This window comes from Castor canadensis, chromosome 15 (genome assembly GCF_047511655.1).
Source record: "Castor canadensis chromosome 15, mCasCan1.hap1v2, whole genome shotgun sequence".
Classification (NCBI taxonomy): domain Eukaryota; kingdom Metazoa; phylum Chordata; class Mammalia; order Rodentia; family Castoridae; genus Castor; species Castor canadensis.
Window position 1 is genome coordinate 33,909,545 of NC_133400.1, and position 13,764 is coordinate 33,923,308.

At 48.9% G+C, this 13,764-nt stretch overlaps 1 long non-coding RNA gene across 2 annotated transcripts in view; it reads right to left on the reverse strand.

Moving 5' to 3' along the window:
* Positions 1-13,764, reverse strand: part of LOC141417423 (uncharacterized) — a 37,240-nt gene that overhangs the window by 22,819 nt on the left and 657 nt on the right. The gene's annotated exons all lie outside the window — the stretch shown is intronic.

Sequence of the window (13,764 nt, forward strand, 5' to 3'; positions counted from 1 at the left end):
GCAGGTCCCACTCTCTACCCCTCTCTGATAAACATCTCCTGCACAGGCTTGCAGCAAAGACACCATTTCCAGGAGGCAGTGCATGCTGGGCCACCTCCAGGATCAATCTGTTTTATTCCTGTGTTGGGTGGGAAGGGGATGCTGCTGGCGGGTTCGTGATAGCTCCTGGCCCCCGGGAAAGTGTTACGGAACCCCATGTACTGTCTAGATCCGTTCCAAATAAATTTACTTCAGGGAGGCCACACCTCGTCAGTCTTCCCTGGTTTTCTGGAGAGGAAAAGGCATTATTCTGCCAAACTCGTTGCTTAGAGTGCAAACTTTTTGAAAAATCCTTTCTCCTGTGTTGAAAGAAAAGAAAAAATCACCAGCCTGGAATCGCAGCCCCAGCGGGTAGAAGGGGGCTGCCTCCTCCTGGGTGAGCATCCCTGGCTGATCTCACTAGAACAAGGTGGGCAGTGACCAAGGAAGTAAGTTCTAGGTCTGAAACTGATGGCACTAGCACAAATTCACTGGGGTCCTTTTTTCCCCTCTGCCCTATACACACTGAATGGGAGTATGAATGATCTCACCTACCACAGCTCTCCTTTGAAAGGAAGGGAAGAGCAGAGGGAATGGTGGGAAATCTTCACTGGCCTTGGGTTTGAACTCATACTCCTGAAAGGAGTAAAAATTAGGAAAATAACAATGAAACTTTTCAGTCCAAAATCAGCTTAGAGAATCCATGGAATATTTCAAGGTAGAATTAGAGGAAGCATCTTCTATAGGAGGAACCATCTACTAGGAGTGTTCTTCACTTCACCACTATCAACATCTGTGGCACCAGCATTCTTTGTTATGGAGCTGTCCTGTGCATTGCAGGGTGTTTAGCAGCCTCTCTGGTCTCTACTCACTAGCTGCCAGTAGCACCATAGCTGTGACAAACAGAAATATCTCCAGCTGTTACAAAAAGGGCCGGGCTACAACTGCTCCTAATTGAAAGTCTCTGCTTTGAGCAAACGTGTGGAGGTGGGAGCAGGGCGCATGTGCTGCTTAATCTTGACTGTCAATGTAATTGAGTGCCTAGGAAATAGTGCAGCAGGCCTCTGGGGGTGTCTGGGGGTGTTACCTTTGGGGGGAACCCACCCTGAATGTGGGCAGCACCATCCAATCAGCTGGCATTTTCTTTCTTTCTGCTGTAAGCTGCTCTGTCCACTACACCCTCCCCACCAAGAAATTTCAGAAATCTCTGAAACTGTGAGCCAAAATAAATATTTTCTCCCTTAAGTTGTTTTGTTTGGGTATTTGTCACAATGATGTGAAACCGCACCAGAAACACTCCAGACCCTGCATAATCCATGACCAAAGTCATCAGATCATTGAGAGAGAACTCGGTGAGAATGTGAAAGAACTTCATGAAACAACCATCGTTATCAGACGAGCCACCTGCTTTGGGTGCCTTTCTCGTGCCAAGCATGTGCCAGGTGCTCAACCACACCACCTCTAGCAGGTATTGGTGGTTATTAATGCTAGTGCCACTGGCTGGCGACTCACAAAAGGAGGCAGTCAGACCCATTCTGTTCACCAAATACCACAAGCATGAGAGACTGGCCAGGCCACCCTAACTGCTGCTTGGGAAATTAAAAAAAGGTGGGGGGGGCATGTTTGTCCCTTTGTGGGCATGCTGTCAGCTTGAAGTCATGTCTTCAAATAGGATGAGCTGGAGAACCGGGTCATGCTCCTATTGGAAAGTAACCAGATGACATGATCACCATATCACCCAACCCAGCCGTGCACGGCTAGTGTTTGCTGGTCATGGAAAAACATCATGCTATAAAAGGTGGTCCACAACCTGCAGGAAGTGCATCACCCTGGAGCTCACTGGAAACGTGGGCTCTCAGGCTCTGCTGTTGACCATCCAGCTCAAACTCTTCATTCTAACAAGAATTCTAATTCTTCATTCTAAGAATGAAGAATTCTAACAAGAATTTACTCCCCAGGTTAGGGAGTAAATTAAAGTCTGTGATGTTGCTTCCTAGTAGCACAGGGCTGCTATCAGCATCCTACAGTGAGTATCAGTCAACTTTCCACACCTCAGGTAATCAACTTACAAAAGACAAAGGTTTTTTAGGCTCACAGTTTTAAAGATTTCAGTGTATGATCTGTTGGCCCTGATGCTTTTGGGTCTGTGGTAAGACAGCACATCATGGTGGGGTGATATGATATAATAAAAACACTCATCTCATAGAAAGAAAGCAAAGAAGGAGGATGAGGAAAAAGAAGGGGCAGGAGGAACAGGGGAGGAGGGGGGAGGAGGAGGGGGGAGGAGGAGGAGGAGGAGCAGCAGTGCTGGAGTCCCCTTACCCCTTCAAAGGCACTTCCATAATGACCTAAGGACTTTCCACTTGGCCCCATCTCTAGAGGTTCCACCACTTTCAAACAGTATCACTCTGGGGGCTAAGTCTTTAACACATGGGCCTTTGTGGAATATTCCAGATCCAAACAGAGCGTGTACAGATGGGAGACAACGTCCCTTCTTTCTCTAAATTCATTCATTCCACAAATATTTATTGAATGCTTACCAGGTCCCGTGCCCCTGGAGAGTTGACAGCCCCGTGGCTCTTCACCACCCTCCCAGGCAGGTGACTACATAGATGAAGTAACTCAGTTTTTATAAGAGGACAATGTAGCACTACCAGATTAAAACACTTGGGCAAAATCCTGCTTCTAATAACAAAGTAAGAGTTTTAATGCAGACATTCTTCCCCAAATCCTGGCTTTTTCTACTACATGCATCCCACTGTTCAGCCACACTCATGGAGGCAAAAAGAAGAAACAGAACTTCTGCTTATCCTAACTATTGAGTCACACTGAGGTAGGACTGGGGGCTGGGGTCATGCAGACTGACAGCTGACATCCATCATTAACTCATCCTAAGTCAAAGGTTCAAAGACAGTTGAATTCATGAAGATGGGGTTAGCTTTGCTCTAAGTTCTCTCCCAGTATCATCAGTTCCAAATCAAAGGCATTTAAAGTCTACCCACAAAAAACCCCAAGCAGCCTCAGCTCTTGAGATCTCAGGGGCCTCAAACTGTATCCCCTCAGCATAGAAAAGTCCAGATCAACATCCCTACCATGGACCCCAATACCCTTGGCCCAAATTCCTCCCTTACCTGGGCTTCCTAAAACTTAAAACCTTTTCTGGTTGCCATTTAGTTTTGCTTTCTCTTAAAGATGTCAAAAACCTGGCTCTAGGTTTTTGCAAGCTGCTCCTGAGTTCTTAGACTCCACAGAAATTGATCAAGAGCCTCCATTTTCTCATCTGTGAATTGGAAACAGGGGGAACACTTCACAGGGCTCTGGGGGACACACTGTGCTAATGTGGGGTCCTGGCCAGTGGGCAATGAATGGTAGCCACCTTCCCCCTCCCTTTCTCCTAAGGACATCCTAGGAGTCTACTGACAGCTGCCAGGCCTTGATGGGGCTCCAATCCATCACATGATGCTGACCCAGGACCATGAAGGAGGTAGAGCCCCATTCAAATGCAGGGAAATGGCCAAAAATGGGGTACTGCCCTGGTCCCTTGACAGTAGCACTCATTGTCCTCTTTGCCATGGACCCACAGGGGAGCACTCAGTGATGCTCAGGCAAATAAGACTGTGGGGCTGCCAGCCCACCTGGCAGCCTGATGTTCTTCTGGTTCATCCAGTTCAGAGGCTCTACTCTTTGAGCCTTAGGGCCCCCTACCATGGAAACTGCAAATGCCACGCATCCATTTTCCCAGCTTCCCTTGCAGCTATGGAATTGCTGTCAAATGTCCCTCCCCATGACTCTGACTCAGGAGCCAGAGCCTGCTGAAACTGGCACAGAGCTGGGACCCAACGGTGCTCAGAGGCTGTGCTGCCCTCCTTCCTAGAGCCCTGCAATGGTCCCTCTAGAAATTGACTGGATAGGCTGAGCCTCCTAAGGAATCTGTGGGCTCCCACAGTCCTTTGTGGGATTTTTCTTAGCTTAATTCAGCCTCTATTGCTGAAGCTAAGAACTCTGGTGAAAGTGTGCAGCAGTTTCTTCCTGGTAGAGGAGCTGGCGCATGCCCACTGCAAAGCTCATGCCCGTGATCCCGCTCCACTCTGCTCCACAGGTGCTGTTCAAACTGAGGTCCTTAAAGCACAGCATTGTAGCCAACTGTGGCATAGCCGGGGTGCTGATGAAAGGCAGAGTCCTGATTTCAAATCCCAGCTATAGCCGGGAAAAGCACATTCTCACAAAGCGCTCCCCCCCCTCAATTCCTGCACTCACTGAACTTGAAAAGCACCTGTCTATGATGCTTCCTAAACTTTTTCACAAGACCATCGCTGACTTCAGGGTGGCTCCATATGATAACAGGCAGAAGCTTCTGAGACCAGAGGCAACTGGTCCTGTGTGGCCCTAGCTGCCCCCAGGTTCCAGATGTCATCCAGAGCACGAAGGGGAGCCAGTACCTCACACAACACTGCTCTCCTTATCAAGCAATGGCTGGGGGGTTCTGGATTATTCCAAAGCTACTCCAACTCTGGTCCATGGACTGGTGTGATCCACGAACTGTTTGTTTTCAGTCCCTAACACCATAAAAGACAGAAACAGAGGCTGAGCATCCTGAAGCCACTTGGGCATGTTGCCAGCATAATTTCATGGTTGCTGAGGCTACAATACAATTTGGTGGTTATGTTTGGTGTGACTTTGTTTTGTATTTCATTTTTTTCTAGTAATAGGTTTTTATTATACTTTACAAAAATATCGCTCCATGACAGATGGGGGATGGTGGATCACTGAGGTGATCCTCCACCAGAACAACAACCATCCAGTCATCGAACCACAGGCGGTCTAGCCTTGGAGTAGCATGCGTTCAGCCTCAGGCCTAACCTCCCTCAGGACGTTCCTTCCGGGGAGGGCTGTGGCTTCTCTCTCACCTCCAGTGGGAAACCTAACTCGAAGACTAGGTTAGGACCTGACAGTCCAGGAAGAATCACAGAGTCTCTCTGCAGCAACACAAACTTCATGCCCTCCCCAGGGTCAATATAAGTGGCTCGGTGACAACCCAGTCTTAGTCCCGCCCTGGCTGGTACTTGTCCCCAGACTAGTTGTGATGAAGTCCCAGATAACTTTTATGATACAAGCACTTAAACATGACACTGCAAATTCCTTTTCCCCTTCAAATTCTTTTCTTAATATCCTTTTCCAACAGTTTTTTGAAAGGGAAGCCTAATTTTTCAATTCTGTTGATAAAACTGAAGTACAGTGACCTGAACATATGTAAAGTGTACAATCTGATCATTGTGAAGTAGTATAGAACTGTGAAATTATCCCTACATTCAGCAAACATTTCCATTACCCCCGAAAGTGTCTTTGTGCCTCTTCACAGCCTCTCCCTCCCTCCCTCACCTCTATCCCCAGGCAGCTGCTAAGCCAGTAATTTACTTTCTGGCACTATGAAGTCATTCGCATTTTCTAGAATTTCATATAAATTGTACTGTATGCACTCTTGGCTCTGGCTTTTTTTCACAGACCATAATACTTTTGAGATCCACCCACATAGTGGTCAGTATCCATTCTTCGTTCCTTTTGTTCTGCTGAGTAGTATTCCAATGTATGGTTATTCCCTGATTAGTTTTACCCATTCAACTGAAAAAAAAAAAACAATTTTTATAAAGGAAATTTAATTTCCCTAATCCTCCTGAGAGTACACTAACAAAAAGGAAGAGGGAGTATTATGGTTTGTATGTGAAAGATCACTCACAGGCTCATTTGTTGAACTCTCCGCCCTCAGCCGGCAGAACTGTTTTGGGAGGTGGTGGAAAGACTGGGAAGTGGAGCCAGCCTGGAGGAAATAGGTTGCTGGGACCTTTCCTCTCTGCTTCCTGTCCGTGAGGTAAGTTTCCTCTGCCACACCCTCCTGCTATGGGAAAAAGTAAGTAACACAGGGGAAAAAGGAAAACAAAAAAAGAACAAACTTCTTCAATCTCATTCCCACCTCAGGACCTTTTCACTTGCTCTTTGCTTGTCAGAAATGCTCCAAATTTTGACATAATTATCACTTCTCTTCACTCACATCTCATCTGTTAGAGCACTTCCTTAGAAGCCTGCCAAGACCCCTATATTCCTTCCTGAGCTCCAAGTCACTGTCCCTCTTCTGCATGGTTTTGTATTCTCTAAGGTACTTGTCATTCTCTGTATTAATAAATCTGTTTGTAGTCAGTCCCCTTATTTAGAATGTGGGCTTCAGAAGGGCAGGGACCTTGTCTGTCCTGTTCACCATTACACCATTCATGCCTAAAATCCCAACTGGTATGTACATGTGCCCAGTGAATACTGGCTAAATGAACGTGCGGTGTGTGGATGGATGAGAAGGCAGAGGGCCACTAGACACTGCACTGTATTCTTTTTCAAGTTAGAAAACCCTTGGTTTGGGAAAATCCCAGCACTCCCTAATATAATAAAGATATTTCAAAGTCTGACACCGACACTGAGGTTACTCATAGATCAAGTCAGAGGCCTGGACGGACAGAGTCACCATGTCATGGAAACCTATTGCAAGCAATGATGGGAAAGCAGTCCCCGCTCTCCTCCCTGCACTGGCTAGCCATGACGCTCCCACAAATCATCGGCAATGCTAAATCATGTTTAAGTCCCTCTGATTGCGGCCACCGGGAACTCTGAGGAACACTCATGCATAATTTAGATACTGCCAAGCTCCTGAGAGCCTCTAAATAAAGTCCCGAGGGCTCCCAGGCACTATTTTTTGAGGAGAAGGACATCAAGTGACAGATTGAATGGAGTCTGCTCCCCCAACACCAACAGAAAAGGAAGCCTCACCCCTCCCCTCACACTGCCCCCACCTGCTGACATCTGCAACTGTCTTAAACTCCATTTGCTGTCAGCCCTGACCCTGAAGCCGTGATACACAAGTACGGCACACGTGCGCACTCTTCGTTCCCGTTGTACACAGCTCTGCTGCTAACAGGTATCTGTGCTCAAACTTCCATTCCTTTCCCAGATTCTAACAATAAAGGACGGTTTGATCTCATGCACGGTGGGGGGGCGGGGGTCACAGGGCGCGCTGTATTCTGCCTGTAAACATTGGTCACATTTGAGCACAACATGCTTTACTGCTAATAATGGATTGGCAGGTGCAGTAACCGTTAGAGAGGTGCTCGCTCTGAGGGCAGGCGGCTGATGGGAGCATTCTCCATCCCCAACACTGGGGTGGGCTACAAAGTGAGTTTTTATAATCTGACAACCTGAAATGCCACAAAAGCCAGAAATGAAAGGCCTAAAATGCCATAAATGGTTTATACCTTTTAGGCGCCCAGAGAAAAAAATGGCACCTGTCTTATGGTTTTGTTTGTTCTGTTTTGAGCACAACTCAGAGATATCTACAGAACAGAGCCAAATCAAACAACCAAGTGAACCTAGCAGGCACCTGAACATCAGCCATGTACATGGCTACTAGAGCTTGTGAGCCTTCCAGAGGCATGAAAGTCTGTCCTTGGCCCAAATGACATGTGTATAATTGGGCTTTGGCTCAGGCGTGACCTGCCCTAGTCTCAAATTTATCTGCTGGGACCTCCCATTGAAATATTAGATTCCTTTGACCAAGGTCTGCGTTTACTCTTGCCATGGATACTGTTCCCTCCACCCTAACACTGAGCCAGGCAATAACATACTCCCAGGAAATCATTTGTTTGATTAATTGCTATAAGCAAGAAAGGAAGGCAAGTGTTTGTTTCACAGTAGCTTCCACCATACCTAACACTTTACTCTGTGTGGTGAATGAATAAAAGAATGGATGGATGTATGAACAGGTGAATCCAGAATATTTTAAATATATCATATCATCTGATCTTCACAATGACCGTGACAAATATTGGCAACGATAGTTATCAACACTTTACATGATGCTAATTACATGCCAGCCACCATCCTAAATTCTTCATATACATTCACTCTTTTAACTCTCCAGAACCCTATAAAATAAGGACTATTATTACCTCCATTAGGCAGACAAAGACACTGTTGCAGGCATATTGAGGTCAAGTGCATAGGAGGCAAAGCTGAAGCCTTGCTACATGCTGGTTAGCACCAGGCTTCTCCTCTATTGGCTACATTTAATGGAGCAGGAAACAGAATAGTGATTATCTACATGACCAAAGACCTAGGACTGTGTCCCTTGGACACCGTTTAATGACACAACCAAATGTGAATGGTCTGAGTCTGAGTGAGTCCACACTCTCAACACCCAAACAGCACATGGAGAAGAAGGCAGGTCCACTGACCCCAGCAAAAGAGGCTGGGGACCAGAGCTAAGATCACAGGTACTGACATACTCAACACTATTTTCCTGAGCTGGAGGTGTTGAGGACTCCAGAAAAGAAAGAAAAAGTAAAAACAAGCCTAGAAAACATGGGCTCCACTTCAATTCTTCTGAAATCATGTTGCTTTACTTGCAGAAGGAGAAATTTGCTGGCATAGCCTTGCATTCAGGCCCTGAACACACATCTGTTCCAGTCTAAGCAAGGTTCTTGCAGAAGTTAGAAGTTCATGCATCACATCCTCAGCAAGGTTCTGAGGAAGTCTTGGAGGTGACTGTTCACCATTACACCGTTCATGCCTAAAATCCCTACTGGTATGTACTATGTGCCCAGTGAATACTGGCTAAATGAACGTGCAGCGTGTGGATGGATGAGAAGGCAGAGGGCCACTAGACACTGCAAAATTTTTATTATGACAAAATTTGCCAGAGTGTGAGGAAAGTTGGGAAATCCTGGATGATGGAGAAGCCAGGACAGAATGCGAATTTACAAATGAGAAGAGAAAGAAAAGGCGGAGCTAGTGTCTAACTAATGTTTGTGTAAATTTGGATGGTTTCAGAATTATAAAGACACAGAAAACAAGGATACACAGGTTTGAAGATGGGGAACTTTAGTATCTAAATTTCCAGCTCCAAGTTAAACTGGGTGTGAAGCTGAAGAGGAGAATGTTGTATGAATGTGTCTGGACAGATGAAAAAAACTGGGAGAAGTTATAGTACAATGAATAAGGACCAGGTTTGAACTGAAAGAGCTGTCCAGGACTGACTGAATGAACTATGATGCAGACTCAAGCCACAATCCTAAGAAGAAACATGTCTCTCCCTCAAAAAAAAAAAAAAAAACCTCTTAAAAGCCAGTGGAGAGAGATATTCCCTATGAAAGTCAGCTCAGCTGAGTGATTTGTAAATTACCACCAATGTGACAGGCCCTGCTCACAGGCAAGTGCTAGTACCCCAGAAGGGCCCCCAAACAAGACCTTGCCACTTCATTTTTTTCCACCAACTGAAACCAAAGGTGTTTTGCCCCATGAAAAACAACCTACGGGGAGAAGCCGTCCACCCAACAAGGTTACAAGACACACAGCCTTTTTATAAAACCAAGACAGACATCTTTGAATTTTAATGTTCTTTAAAAATGAAATTTATGCGAAATATGTGACAGTATAATTTTTTTAAACACAACTTTGTTGCAAGAGGTTTGCTAAATGAGTCATCTCGGCACCACATAGAGTTGTTAGCAAGGAATAGGAATCAGTTTCCAGATAGATCCCAGTCATCTCCAAAAGCACACACACACGAGTGCAAGACCACAGATCTCACACCTATTCTGGTTTGAAGACACAAATAAGAGCCAATCACTTTTAGCTGGACTCTAAGATCCTCCTTCAAGAGCTGGATGGGAATCCTTGCGCCCTGCTGGGCTTTCTAAACCTCCTGCAGTTACTAAGTTCCAAGAATTAGCTACACTCTATTGCTTGATGACTTTTTTTTTTCACGCTCAGAAAACCGCAAAGAGATTTAACCAAAAGGAAGCAAAGGTTTTCTTTTTATAAATTCGATTAGTCTTTTCCACTTTCTCTGCCTCGGGACATTTCCTTTGGGAGGAATTTTATACCTAGAGACCCTTTAGCGAGGCACTGTTGCATACGGGGTGCGGTGAATTTAAGTGCAATGTGGACGGAAAGTAAAAATCGCAGGCACTTGCAGTCGCTAGCCAAGTCAGTTTCTAAATGCCGGTGTGGGAATGGCCCTGCACCGGAAGGGGGGCGAAGTTTGCGGCAGGCAGGCAGTATAGGATCCTTGGCCCTCCCGTGTGCGTGCGTGTGGTTGCCAAGCCTGCCCTCTGATCGTCCTGGCTGAATTTCCCGTCCGAGCGTCAGGTCCCCGCGCTGCATAGAGTCCATCTAGAGATAGCCCTTGGCTGTGGACCACGGGAGGTCCCCAAAACTGTGCCTTTGCGACTCCAGGACTTAGCTGCTGGGTAACCAGAGTGCCAAGAACGCACAGCGTAGACTTGGCCGGGAGCGGGGACACCACCCGAGCCAGCTCTCGTGGGCCTCGGGTTCGAAGCTGCGTCTGTGTACAGGGAAGGTTAGGATTTGAACACTAACCGATCGATTAGGAAAGGAGTTTGTGAAACTCCCGAGGAAGTATAGAACTGGGCTCGGAAAACAGCCGAACCTACAGAGGGCTTTCCAAACTTGGTCTTTAGCTTATGCCATTTTTCCTGCCACCCCCTCCCCCAACTCTAGCCCCAAGCCTAGGAAATACCCCTAAAGGAAGTCACCTCAACCTTTCTCCCCGTTCCCTTCCCTGCCCCCCACAAGCTCCCAGACAAGGAAAACATAAATAAACCCCAGGTGGCTAATATGGGTGCATCCTGTCGCCGCATCCCCAAACACACACACACACACACACACACACACACCTACCTCACCACCCGCTCTGTCCCACCCACCTCCGGATAGGGGAGGGACTGGGAACCTGATCTCTGGGCTCCTGCCCCGAACGTTTCCCCATCAATAATGTTGATACCATCGATGTGCCTCCTCCCCCGCCCCCGGGGCACCACTGCCGCCTTTTTGCCGCTCTCAGCTTGGCTTAGAAAAACGAAACCTTCTCTACTGCCCTTCTAGCTTCGGCCCGGGGCCAGCGGGGCCTGGGGCCGCACATTTAGGAAGCAGAGGCGCGGACATGGCGCTTGGGGACATCCTCTAGTTCCGGGGTAGAGTACCCAACATGTGCGGGGAAACGTGAAAGAGGGCTTGGGGGCCCTGGCAAGGCCTCATCCCGGCCCCATCCCTGACCGCGAGTAACACTAAACCAAAATAAATTAAACTTCACAGGTAGTAGAACCAGGCCTCAGAATGGGAAGCCTCAATACTACCCCTCCTTCCTAGGACTGGCGATGGAACGAAGAAGCCCCGAAACCCCTTCCTTGGGAACTCTGTTGTGGCCCTCGGCCTCAGGGCACTGCCCTTATGCCCCGCCGATCCACCAAGGACACTCTAGACTTTGGGAAAACTCCGGGGACATATTGGTAGACTCAGTCATCAAACCCCCAAATTGGGAGTTTGCACAACCACCAAGCGCCTCCCCCCACACACACCCCGGTGCGGTTTCTCTCGTTCTCGAGGTCGCGACCCCAGCACAGCTGCTGCCTCGCCCCGGGCCACCCCCATTCCCCATGGCGGATCAGTCCCTAAGTACCAGGCCCACTCGAGGAACCTGCCAGCCCGAACCTCTTCACCCCATTCCCCAGCAGCTGTCCCCCATCCTGGACTGGGAGGGCGCAACCCCTGGGAGCGCGCTCAGGTCTCGGGGTGAGCAGGGCGTAGGGAGGGACGCCAGCTGTGGCACACCGCTCGCATTCGCTTTTTCTCGACCCGTTCAAAAATAAGCATTAACCCCTACTCCGTCTCCGTTTTTATTGATTTAATTATTCCTTTGCATCTCGGCACGCGGAGCCTCGCCAGCTCGCTGACACGGCGGCGTCGGCATCACCGAGCCACGTAACTTGGGCCAAGACAATGGCCCGTAATTGATGTATTGCCACCAACAATAAAGACCAATTCTCCTCTCCCCGCCATTCCGACCGTCCCCTTCCTCCCATCCCCCTCATCCACCTCCCCTTTCCTCTCTCCGGGCCACCGAGGGAAAGAAAACAAACAAGGAATTAGCTGGGGACGCCGAGCGCAGAGTGAGACGCCAGCCTTCATGCCGTCGAGGACGCAAAAGAACGAAAAAAGTTATTAAAGTTCGGATCCCCTTAATTAATTCGTCTCTGCTCGCCCATTTTTAATTAAACAGCGCGAAGCAGCTTTTGCGTGTTCGTTTCGTTTGGTTGGTTGGTGTGGTGTTTTGCGGGGAAGTCAAGTCCCCCCACCCCATCTTAATCACACATAGAGCAAGTAATGAGCACGTGTGAAGCTACTCCACGGAGCTTCCCTCCGCGCTTGCGGCGCGTACCGGGGTGCCCGGAGAAAGGGTTTGCGGGTCCGCCGACAAGACTCGGTTCCCGACAACACGCGGCGCTCAGGAGGGAGGCCGGGACTTTCAAGAAACTAAGAATGTTAGAGACAGATGCGGGAGCTCCAAATGCGGGCATATTCGTGGAAACGCGGGTGCACGTGGAAGCGTCAGTGTACCTGGAACAGTGGGGCTGATGTGTTTTCGAGGGCGCTAGTTTGCGGGATTGAGGTGGGTGCGGGATTTACAAGTAGTCCTGTACACGTTCCCGGGGGCTCAGGGGAAGCGAAGCGACTCGCACCCCAGGAGCGCGCAAATCCATCTTTGCCGAGGGATCTCTTTAAATATTCAGTGAGAAATAATGGCATTTGAAGCACCACCTATGGAAATATTATTATCTTCATTCTTCAACATCAGACCCACTGATAGCTTCGTTTGTCTTTTTATCAAAATCTACTGTACCCAACAGAACCTGGGGAGAACCGGGTAAGCGAGGCGGGAGAGAAGGGGGAGGGAGAAGAGAGACGGAGAGAGAAAGTTGGGTAGCGAACAAGAGCAGAAAAATAAAAGGAAGAAAAGGTAGAAAGGGCGAGAACAGGGAGAATGAAAGAAGGGAGAGAAGTTACACCAAGAAAAATACCAATAAAGTCAGCAGATGGAAAACATTCACCCGCACACAAAAGATTTACACTTTGGTGGGGGCGGGGGGGGGAACTGAAGGGAAAAGTAAAGGTTAATTTAGGGGAGCGCGTTATGGGTACAGAGCACCCGAAGCTCCGCTCAGGAGGTTGGTGCCCATTTCGGGCGAACCGACTGTGGCACTATCCAGACTCAAGGGCGCTCCAGAATTGGGGCGTCCTTATGAGCCCTCTCCTTTCCCGATCGCGAGATAAGGCAAGGATTGTGTATCTGCACCCCTCCTCCCCCCAGTACTCAGTCGAAGTTTAGTTTTAGTTTAGTCCTTCAGGCGCCGGACTTCGGGAACCTTGGAGCGAGAAGGCGCGTGGGGAAGAGATAGGCTGAGCCCGGGACCGAGCCTCAGGTTCGCGGGCGCCTAAGCCCGGCAGAGGGAGTGCGGGGTCCGAGCTCCCTGCTCCAGGGTAGCGGGAGGGAGGCGGCATCCCAGCTCGGGGAGATGGAAATAGAGTGAAAAGTTTGGGCGCTGCGGTTGGCAAGTGCCGGAAAAGTGGAGGCAAGCTTCAGCGCAGCTAGGGAGCAAAAGATAGCCCCCCCCACCCCTCAGTTACTTCTGGCCGAGGGCCACCACCTAGTCCCTAGAGGCTGGGGCGTAGCCCCCTCCCCCAGGGCGGGAAGCCCAGGGGTCCGAGGACTAGCCGTGCCCAGGACCCAGCTTGGTGGAGCCGCGCCTCCCCAGGCCCCGGGCGCGCTGCCTCGCACAGGATAAGCAGCAGTCCCTCCCCTCCCCCTTCCCACCCCCCGGTCGGAGCTGAACTCGGAGCCCAAGCCGGTCC